Genomic DNA, 12,780 nt, shown 5'->3' with positions numbered 1-12,780 from the left:
ACTAGACTATAGACTAGACTATAGACTAGACTATAGACTAGACTATAGACTAGACTATAGACTAGACTATAGACTAGATTATACACTAGACTATAGACTAGACTATAGGGTCTACTATAGACTCGGCTATATACTTGACTATAGACTATAGCGGCTCCCCTATAAACTCGACTATAGTCTAGTTAATAACTTCTTGTATATTGGCTCGTTTGTGAAATAGAATATAGACTAGTACAGATACTCCACTAAGGCTCCACTATGTACTCGTAAATATAATCGTCTATAGACTCAACATTAAATCTTTGCAAAATCTTATAATAATTTTGCGTACACGACTTGCAAAGATTTCTTGTATTTATTTTTTGAATGACTAAAATGGAGAATGCTTCTTTTGCTTCTACATACCTTTTAAAACATATATTCCCTAGTTCTTATTTTTTTTTGTTTTTTTGCTCGTTCTTTTTTTTTTTCTCTCAGACTCCTTTTATAATCATGCATTTTTATGCTGATATCTGATTTATGACAGCTGTGCGCAATAGTCATCGTTACATGAACAGTGACATGAATTCCATTTTTACCAACAAATACAACTACTATAAACCTTTAGATTTATACGTACTTCTGTAGTTTTTACTGAAATGTATGGATTTTAAAATTTTTTCCCATTTGCTTTTAGTGAACATTTTATAGCATGTAAATAAATTATTATTTTTATTATAATAGATGCTTATTTTCTTCTTTTGTTATCTCTTACATAGTTTGTTTTTTAAGATTTTTTTCTCGTTGGCAATTTATTGGAAAAACTTCTGCATATTTTGTTGTTATTATTATTGTTATTGTTATAAATGTATTTTGCACCAAACAATATTTAAATTCAATTATGGCGTTTTTTTTAACAACGTAGTCGTTTATGTTTGCGTAAATTTTGTTATTGAATTTTTAAATGAATTCATATGATAGTGTGTAAATAAGCATTTGAGTGCATTTTATATGATTTTTATGGAGGATTAGTTGCAGTAGTATACTACAGAACACATGACAATTTTCACATGTATTTAAAGTAAGTTAATGGGAGCATGTTTTTTTTCTGTTTGCCTGTTTGCACATGCTGCAAGTTATATGCTTCATTTATGTTATATGGAGAAGGGCTTAAATATTAACCACAAATATCACTGCGCATGGATTTTTATTATTACTTTAGGTTGCTGTTTGTTTTTGTTGTTGTTTTTGCTTTAATAAAGATATAGCCGCGTTTATGATTATTTAATGTAATCAAATTATTATTAACTCGTTATTTATCTTTTAATTATTGTGCTATTATTATGAGGTAATTTAATTGAATTATACGCACATGATAACACTATAAGCTGTATAATTCAATAAAAATTGCAGCTATTAAAAATAGCATATATAACAATTTAAGGTAATTAAAAGTGTTTAATTGCCAACTGTTAAAGTTTAAATTGTATTTTATACAATTTAAATACATTTACTTGTCACTTGTATGAGAAAATGACTTTAAATATTTACCGACAGGAAGTTATACACGTTTAAAGTACCACTCTACCATTGGGCAGTTAACAATTCATTACTGACTGTCCATTAAACGAGAAATACTTCCTTTATATTGCCAACATAAATATACAAATTGTATTGTTCATGGTGATCGAACGGAATTACCTGAACGCAATAAAAATGTCGCTGTGTTTGCACAAAAGGAATTAAGTGAATGAACATTGTGTTAAATTTAACCAACTACAATTACTACTACTACTATTAGTAGTAGTTAAAAAGGAAAACTTGCAACAATAAATTGAATGCAACAAGCTAAAATATGTATGTATAACAAAGGAATTTTTCAAAAAAGAATGGAATGAAAAGAGCAAAAGAAGAGAGGTAAAAGCAATTGATTTATTTCATCTGTAGCAATAAATTCAAAAGTTCCAAATTTAAGCGGAAATACAAGCAATTGAAGTACAAAGAGGAAGAAAAGAATAGATGTAAAACAGACGAATAAAAGTGAAATATATGTATATATAATGAAATATAACTAAAAGCACGAAAAGAAGAGCAAGTCAAGTGACAACTTAATGTTAAACTCAGGGAAATTCAGTGAAGGTCGTTTATGGAGTTTGAACATAAATTAGAGATTTAATTGAAATTTATCTGAATTTTCCAAATTTTGTATAATTTGTAATTAATTTAGAAAATTCTGTACGTATACTTTATGAAAAAATTACTAAAGTTGTTTGTTAGTCATACGCCTAGGTAAGGTAAAGGTAGTTAGATGTTGTACAACTAACTAACTAACTAACTAACTAACTAACTAACTAACTAACTAACTAACTAACTAACTAACTAACTAACTAACTAACTAACTAACTAACTAACTAACTAACTAACTAAGTAATTAAGTAACTAGGTAACTAACTGACTTACTAACTTACTAACTTACTAACTTACTAACTTACTAACTTACTAACTTACTAACTTACTAACTTACTAACTTACTAACTTACTAACTTACTAACTTACTAACTTACTAACTTACTAACTTACTAACTTACTAACTTACTAACTTACTAACTTACTAACTTACTAACTTACTAACTTACTAACTTACTAACTTACTAACTTACTAACTTACCTACTAACTAACTAGCTAACTAACTAACTAACTAACTAACTAACTAACTAACTAACTAACTAACTAACTAACTAACTAACTAACTAACTAACTAACTAACTAAATAACTAGCTATCTTGCAAACTAATTAACTTACTTACAATTGACCTCCACTTAAACGACCTTAAGGAAAGTAATAGATTAACGTTTACAAATGCCGTAATGAAATCTTCTAATAATTGATATCATTTACAACAAATAGGCAACGTAATACTGATATGAAACTTGGTCATTAAAAGATAGTCATTTGAGAGGCAAAACAAGAACCCTAGGAACCTCTCTTTGATAATATTGAAAAATAAGGAATTTTACAAAAAACCACGTGATTAACCAGAATTGGTCATCAAATAATTTCAAATTTAAATATTTTAGTTACTTAGCTTCTAATTTAATTTCCCTTAGTATAGATGATAGTGCAGTTAGAAAATAATGAAAACATTTCGACAAGCAATTGATGGCTTTTTAATGGTTGAATACGTAACAAGCATTTTGAATGTATTGTTCTTTTTCTCATTTTCTTGTTTCCGTTTGCTTTTCCTTTTACCCCAAAACTTAATTTTCATTTATAACAACCTATTACAGTTGCATTATTTTGGGTCATTTTATTGTTCTTTTTTTTTCTATTTATCTCTATATTTTTCTTCATTTAGTAAAATGGTTTCATTTCAAGTCTTAATAGAAGTTAAATTTTTTTCTGTTGTTATAGATTAATATTAAAAATTGTCTTTTTGCTATTGAAGTAGTTTTAAGTTGTTCTTTTTTCTTAGACTTAAGGTAGACAATGATAAAGTATTTGTTTAGGATTATTGCTGTTAAATCACATTGAGCGGTTTTGTTGGGATTTTGTTTTAGTTTTATGAACAATTTGAATAAATAATTTATATATTAAACATAAACTTATTACTTTTTTTGATTTATTTATTAAATTTTTTCATTATATGTGGTGTATGAGAAATAATAGATTAAATCGATTGTTAAACGTAAATAGTATAATATTTGATAGACACTATTTAGTTATTTTTATAAGACACTATTGAGTGCTTTTATTAAAATAGCAATTAAAAAAATTCTTTCGTTTCTTTTGCTGTAAAACATCTTGAAAGTTAAAAAAAAAATAATCAATAATAGTTTATAGTCTGCTGCATTTTTCTATTTTTATTTAATTCAACAGCTTTTTAACTTTAGTATTTATTTTGCCTTAAGCTCTCTATTCAGCATAAATTCCTAGTTTGTAGTTTTTGTTTTTTTTATGTAGTCGATGCATTGTATAATTTGATTTGCCTTAGGTATAAATTATTATATTGAAATTGATAAAATTGTGTTAAGTTGTTTTAAAATATACAATTTTATTATTTTAAATTTGTATCAATTTATATTATACACACAGATGTGCAATATATTAGGGGAACTTCATTAGATGAATTTTAAATTTAGGACAAAAAGACAAGAATTATAACAAATAAAGAAGGAAGAACAATGTAGTTCCAATCTCAATATAAAACTGACTGTTTTTTTTATTTATATTTCAAAAGTTTAAAAATATTACAAATTTTTCCTAATATTCTATAAATGTGTTTTAAAACGTATACTTTATATGTTATTTGCTAAACTAAATATAAATCATACGTCTAGTGTTATTTCCGTAATAAGTAGTTGTGAACCATGATAAATGTTGCATACCTTTAGGATGAAAGTTCCATTTAACTCTGCGTATACTTAATATTTATTAAAGCCTACGACTTTTAATACTCATACGTAATGGGGGTTTTATATATGAAATAAAAAAATATCAACTTAAATACAAATTTAAAATCTTTCAAGGAAATTTCCGTTTACTTTGTAAAAAAAAATAAAGAAAATTTTATCAACAATTATTTTTTTGTTAAAATTCCATAAAATTTTTGAAAAATTTTTAAAATACAACAAGTAGGAAAGTATAGTCGGGCATGGCAAGACATACCCTACACTAACAGTATAGTATTGCGATAAAAATGGTAACGAGTCAATTTTAGACGTTTAAGACATTTTTAAAGGGGGGTTTGTATGGGGACTAGGGTCAAATAAGGGCCGACCATTACCAAAATCTGCAGTGACATTTATACTTATATAAAACTTATAATAGTATATTTGACGTAATTATGGCATAAAAAGTCCAAATCGGGAGGTACGGTTGTATGGGGGCTAGGTGAAATAACGCACCGATTTCAACCATTTTCAATAGGCTTCGTCCAATTTTCATCAAATTATCTTAAAAATTGCAGTATGTACCTTGGGCACAAGGTTTACATGGACAGCCAGCCGGACGGACGGATGGAAGGACATGTATTAATCGACTCAAAAAATGATTCTGAATCGATCGGTATACTATAAGGTGGGTATTAGACTATAGTGGTGCAGGGTATAAAAATAATTCAGACAGAATAATATTCTTAATGATTTCAAATTATTTGCACTAAACAGTTATTTTTTCTTGTACCTCATAGATCGAAATATAGATCTAATAATAGAACTCAATCAATCTTAAGGTATTTCAAAAAGTATCTAATTCGCTGTAGCCTGTAAGTTTGATAATTCAATATAAAATTAATTTAATTAAAATTTTTCTTATCTCCACCCTAATACAAATACATACATATATACATATATTTGTTTATATATGTTCACATCTCTGTTGTAGTAGTTATTATAAAATCATGTTATATTTTGCATGTGTTTCACTTTAAGTGTTTTAATGCTCTACACATAAGTCTCAATTGTACTTATTGTGTTTTCCTTAAATATTTTAACAGGCTTACAAAACAATATTTTTCAATTTATATATTAGATTTATTAGAATACTAAGTATGTGTATGTAATAAATTATATTATATACAAACATTATAAATATGAATCCAGTTGGAATTAAAAAAAAAAATAAAAATTTTAGCAAATATTTTCTCCAATATTAATAATAGAATAACAATTATAGCTTTAAGTGGCTGAATATAATGTTGAGTCAAACTTTATGAGAAATAGAGAATATTTTTGAAGAGTTCTAACTCTTTTATAAATATGAAGCACCACAAGTTACAACTTTTTGTCTAACAATATACCAAAAATCTTATAATTGAAGTTTTCAGAATTTGTCTGATATTATTGTTATGTTTTACATGGAATTTTCTGAACTATGTAATGTCTACGAAGAGAAATATTTGCGAACTGTAAAAAGTGTTGCATATGTTGAAGATGCATTATGACATAGTACACTGCGTATACTTAATATTTATTGATGTCAAAAATTTTTAATGCGTATACGTCATGTAGTTTTCATATTTGAATAAAAATTTTAACTTTAATAAAAAATTCGTTAGTTCTTATCTAAAATTCGAAAATCTCAGTTTTTTAAGTATTTTTTCGTATTTTTTCTGTTGGTCACGTTACTCAATACTTAAGGATGAATCTTAATTATTTTCCTTCAATTTTATAACTTACAAATATAAGCTTTGATATTAACAAAATTATTGAAAAGAATTAAGTTTTTTCCTAAATTCTTCATAGTTAAAGGTGTTGTACTAATAATTGCTTACTGAATTATTAAAAGTCTTAAAGAAAGGTTTAATAATATGTAACTACATTTTAAATTCTTTCTAACACATTAAGCAATTAAGAGCAACAAATTAAATTGAGTCTATGTAAGCTCTTTGTTTAATGTCTGCAATTTAAATTAATAATTGTAAATGGAAAGTTATTGTTGAAATTTAGTTTCTGTTAACTTAAGGTATGTATGTGTATTTGATATTTATTCAAATTTTATAAATCTGTTAAAAGCTATTTATTGTTGCAAGACTTTTTCATAAATTAAACTTAACATTGAGTTTCTAAAAGTAGATCACTATAGTTGGTGTTGCAGGGTAGTAGTAGTAGTTAGTTAGTTAGCTAGTAACCAGTTTGTTTGTGTATCAGTTAGTAAGTTAGTTAGTTAGTTAGTCATTTAGTTAGTTAGTTAGTTAGTTAGTTAGTTAGTAGATCACTATAGTTGGTGTTGCAGGGTAGTAGTAGTTAGTTAGTTAGCTAGTAACCAGTTTGTTTGTGTATCAGTTAGTAAGTTAGTTAGTTAGTCATTTAGTTAGTTAGTTAGTTAGTAGATCACTATAGATGGTGTTGCAGGGTAGTAGTAGTTAGTTAGTTAGCTACTAACCAGTTTGTTTGTGTATCAGTTAGTAAGTTAGTTGGTTAGTTAGTTAGTTAGTTAGTTAGTTAGTTAGTTAGTTAGTTAGTTAGTTAGTTAGTTAGTTAGTTAGTTAGTTAGTTAGTTAGTTAGTGAGTTAGTTAGTTAGTTAGTTAGTTAGTTAGTTAGTTAATTAGTTAGTTAGTTAGTTAGTTAGTTAGTTAGTAAGTTAGTTAGTTAGTTAGTTAGTTAGTTAGTTAGTTAGTTAGTTAATTAGCATGTTTCTCAATTCAATATTATAGAAAATTCAAAAAGTGCCTTTTGTAGAACGAAAAAGTACCAAAAATAATCCCTTTGATATGTTCTCGTCTAATCCGGGCTCTACATGCTTAATTTGATGTTTCTAGGTTCAATATTACATAAAATTTAAAAAGTACTTTTTGAAAACCAAAAAGTTCCCTTTTTTGAGAATCTACATACTTAATTTTATGTTCTTATGTTAAATAGTATAGAATATTCAAAAAGTACCTTTTGCAAAACGAAAAACGAAAAAGTACCAATAAGTTTCATTTTATCGGTTCTCATCTAATTCAAACTCTACATATTTAATTTCCTATTTCTAGGTTCAATATAATGGAAAATACAAAAAAAAAACCCTTTGAAAAAAGTACCAAAATGTTCTAACTTTAGCCAGGCTCCACATACTTAATTTCATTTTCTAGCCAATAACAACATACTAGTGCTGCTCTCACTCTGCGATAAAATTTTTATGAAATTTTCAGAGGTTATCATATCTCCGTTATTTATGAACCGATTTTGCTGATTTCAATAGTGATATACCCGAAAGCATGTCTAACAGGATTATTAAAGATACTCGCCGCTATCTGGCGTCCTCTAAAAACTGATTTCTACAAACATACAGACAGACGGACATGGCTTAATCGACTCCTCTATCTATAAGAATTACAAATGGAATGACAAACTTATATATGCCCTTCTCACTAAGGTGAAGGGTATAATATATCTTAAAATTTTACTTTTAAGGTGGTCATGTTTATTTATGGTTAAATCCTTATATTTCACTAATTGTTATTTGTTTTTTTAACTTTTTTCTAATTTCCATGAATCTTAAGCGACCTAGCATTGGTTTCAATATAAAACTGTAATACTAAATTTCTATTTTAAGATTACCCTTGTAACCTCCTAACTTGATTGCATCATTCCTCTTATAGATGCACTAGTTTTTACGAGTTTACTAACAGACTTATTCACTACTTATTTAAAACGACTAGAAATAATGGCAATAACAACAAAAAACAACAATAATGAAATCTATGGTACTTACATGGTATGGCGGATGCTGAATCATGAGGATCTGGTTGATATCCTTTTTCAGAAAAATAGTCTATTTTTATGCAACTGTATGTTTCAACTCCTGTATTGTTTGAAAATTTCACACACATCCAGATTATGGGTATAAAATGTAAGTTGTTTTTAAATGTTTATTGTTTTTTCCCCATATTTGTAATAGTATTTGTTGTTTTAGTTGTCATTATTTTTGTAGTAAGTCATGTTAGTTGTCATACATTGTCGTTCGTTCGTTCGGCCGTTCGTTCGTTTGTTGCGTTACGTAGTGGTGTTAGATTGTTTAACATTTATAATCCATGTGTCAGTTTGCATATAAAAATGCATTGTTATATATTTCAAAATTTATGTTTGAAAAATTCATACAACCACATACATACACAAGCGTAGATGTCAGGCACACGTATTATGTATTAGTTTTTTGCATGTAGAGTATGTTTAGAAATTCATATGTAACAATAATTTCGTGACGTTGTTGAATGGTGATGACATAGTCATTGTTGTAGTTTGGTGATGATATTGCAATTCAAAATTTTTTTTCGCCATGCAATAGTGTTGAAAATCCATTATAACCATGAAATTAGAGAAAGAGATAGAGAATAATGAAAGAAAATAGTATAAATTCATTTTTAAAGTGATTAATATTTAATTATTTTTTAGAAATAAAATTTAAAATGTTTGGTAATAACTACGATTTCATGTAAAATATTGGATATTAAAGTAATTTTCCAATGCAGACATTTTTATATTGGCAAGGGTTTAATAAAGCTCGATTATTACGTCAATGGTAATATAACACTTAATTGAGTGACTGTTTATCCAGATACGAGTATATTACACACTAATAAGAACTAAAAAGTTTAAGTCGGATAGTTCGGTTGCATGGTTGCTGAGAGAAATAATCGACCGTTTTAAACCAAAATCAACTGGGATCGTTCTATCAAAATCAATAGATTGATTTGGTTTTCATTTATATTGCGATTCAGTTCTAGTTCAGTTCTAGTTCAGTTCTAGTTCAGTTCTAGTTCAGTTCTAGTTCAGTTCTAGTTCAGTTCTAGTTCAGTTCTAGTTCAGTTCTAGTTCAGTTCTAGTTCAGTTCTAGTTCAGTTCTAGTTCAGTTCTAGTTCAGTTCTTGTTCAGTTCTAGTTCAGTTCTAGTTCAGTTCTAGTTCAGTTCTAGTTCCGTTCTAGTTCAGTTCTAGTTCAGTTCTTGTTCAGTTCTTGTTCAGTTCTAGTTCAGTTCTAGTTCAGTTCTAGTTCAGTTCTAGTTCAATTCTAGTTCAGTTATAGTTCAGTTTTAGTTACTCCTTTTAATTTCTAATATCTATAATTGCTAATTGTATCCTTTTTTCACTAATCCCCAGAACTTGTTTACTTCCAAATAACAAGTTTTGCAGACTAATGGAAAAAGAAAATAGTTTAACTAATTTTTTTGTTTAGTAATCTATCCACAACATAAATCCGCTTAAAATAATTCTAAAAGAATATTCTTAACATTTAGTTATTTAGAGAAAAAGAGAACTAATTTTAATATAAAACATTCGAAACTTATTGAAAATTTTATTATTGTTTTTTTTTTTTTTATCTTATTGAACCACAGAACCAGATAAACTTTTACTTCAACAACAAAATGTTTTCTATTTATGAACAGCAAGAAGAAAATAGTTGTTTGTAATATGGAAGAGTATAAAAGGATAATTTCTTTAATGAACAGAGTATAACTCTATCATCAAATAGATGAATTATTTAAGAGATGTCATAGAAATGTTGAGCTGTTTAGGGCGCGATCACTTGATCTTGTCATGAGAACATTTAATTTAAAAAAAAAGTGAAATTAGTAAAAAAAATTACATTTGAATTATTTCTTTGATTCATATGACAAACTTTTCGCCATTAAGAAAACTTTCTTTTACATTTGTACTTTCTAAACTTTTGAAAAATTAAAGATTTTTCCCAAAAGAATACAAACCACAGGGATTGTTTAAAATTTCTCCTTGCAGCAACCTTTTTTTATTCATTACATTTTGTTCATTTGTTCGTAGTTGTTTTTTCTTTTTGTATTTATGCGAATGCATTTGTACTTTTCTAGAGTTTTACTTTTAGTTCTTTTACGAGAGTTTTCATTACTTCTGCCATTTTCTGTTTTCAATGAGTATGTGTGTATGTGTGAGGGATAGAGAGAGAGAGAGTTTTTTTCAGACAATAATGTATGAAATTATATGTGAAATCGTATAACAAAATATTTAACTGAACATAAACTTACTTTTACTCAAGCCGTAATTTTACTCTTTATGTTGTAAATGTGAATAACAACGATGAAAAAGAAAAAAAGAGGAAAACTTTTATTTGCTTTAGTGAACATTTTCTTCGTTTGTTTTTTAATGCAAATTGTATGGCAGTTCAACCAAAAGTTAATATCTTGTACAGATCTAGTTTGACAATTTTATAAGGGAGCAATTTTGAGAAAATTATCATGTCACAAATTTTTGATAGAATACTAAAATTTTGAGATATGACTTACTTTTAAGTACTCTTATAATGACTTATATATAATCATATAGATAAGTAATTCATTTTGCATCTTCTCGATTTATTTGCATATTTTTTATGATAACAAACTGATGAACTCGTATATAAAACAAAACGACTTTTTTTCTTTCTATTAATATGTACTTATATAAGTAGTTATTTGTAAGCGAGTGTGCTAGTAAGGACCTCTTTTGTTAATTTTTCAAAACATAAATTATCTATGAAAGTTTTTGCTGGGTATGTAGTTTGCATTTGTATGCTCAACAACGCCAAAAGTAAAAGTTTTCTTAACACACTCCGATTTTTACTTCTTGCTCAACTTGTTCACATTCATTAGTCATCAGCATTTTGCTTTGTCGTTCAATACAGATAAAAAGATATAGAAAATTTGCAGCTAATTTAGCTTTTTGTTTTTTTGTTTATTGTTATTTGGCTTTGATAACTTTTTATGTTTAGAAATGAAATACTTTTTATAGAAGTTTTGTAAGATCAAAATAAAGATTGTTAATAAAAGTTTTTTTTTAAATAAATGACTAATTGTAAATAGAAAATTTTAAAGATCATTGTAATATTTTTATTTCTAAATATATTTCATAAAGAGTAATTTTTTTTTAAAGTACTTTTTCTATACTTTTAAAAAAAGATTTTATATAATTTTAGAAAAAAATATAAAATCATATTTCTGTAAAAATTACAAAAAAATGTGTTGAAATTCCTTAGTATTTTTTTAAGAACAATCAATACTACTGTGAAAATATTTATTCGGAAATATAGATAGACAGACATTCAAAAAGATGTATGCAAATGATCGGAAAGCAGTTGACCTTAGCCCTCGTACAAAATCCCCTTCATAAAGTGATATGAAGGTCAAAATTCATTTTAAAATACAGATAACACGATAAAATTTTACATAAATAAGTTTATTTAAATACTCTCTGATACTCTCTGACATAGGGTATCATAGGGTTAGTCACGCCCGACTATACATAAACTTCCAACAATAGTACCAAGCATAGTTCTATGAATTTTCAAAGAAAAATTATAAAAAAAATATTATTGACATCACGTGTATGTTTCCTCAAATAATCAAATTTATCATGTCACATTATATTAAAAATACATGATATTTTTTAATAGTTTCCTTAAAATATAATTTTCTCATATTATTCATTGATACCACTTGTACTGGGAATATGTAGTATGTATGTCATAATATTCATAAATAATTTCCATTAAAACGTATTAAACTTAAACATAAAATTGGTTTTATTTAGTTATTATGTTATCATAACTACTACACTTAAATCTACACTCATCTATGTATATGTACCTTATCTCTCATTCGATTCAATTCAATATTTATGTAAAATACATTACAATTATCTAGAGCCTCATGCGTTGATACTCGTGAGAATTCAAAGTGGTTGGCAGCTTGTGTGTGAATGTACATGTTTTTGTTTGTATTCATCTGAACATGCAAATCTATTATCTGTGTTACTAAACATCTATAAATGTTAACTTTTTTTCTAACACATACAACAGAGTTTTAAAAACATTTTTGTACGTTTTATTTTCTGATATTTTATATACATATATATTCATATTTTTACAGACAAATTGAATACATATGCATTGTTACATGAACTTAAAAATATTAGAAAAAAATATGATAGAAAAAATACTTTTACAATTTCATTTTGTTTTTCTTTAGTATTAGTAATTTTTGTTGTTGTTATTTTTCCATATTACAAACATACTTCACATGTCTGTTTCTCCCTACGTCCGCCTGTCTTTATATTGTTTCTAACTGTCTGTCACTCAGTCAAGCTTTACAAAAACCAACACATTTATCATGTTTCATAAGGAAGTAGGTGTAATACAGAGTAGGAAATGTTATATTTTATATCAATACAATAACTTTCTAAGATTAAAATAGAAAATGGACTCTGTTCAGTTCTAGTTCAGTTCAAGTTCAGTTCTAGTTCAGTTCTAGTTCAGTTCTAGTTCAGTTCTAGTTCAGTTCTAGTTCAGTTCTAGTTCAGTTCTAGTTCAGT

The sequence above is a fragment of the Lucilia cuprina genome, chromosome 3, assembly GCF_022045245.1.
Source record: "Lucilia cuprina isolate Lc7/37 chromosome 3, ASM2204524v1, whole genome shotgun sequence".
Lineage (NCBI taxonomy): Eukaryota > Metazoa > Arthropoda > Insecta > Diptera > Calliphoridae > Lucilia > Lucilia cuprina.
The sequence above is the reverse complement of the archived record's forward strand: the minus strand, read 5'-3'. Positions refer to the sequence as shown.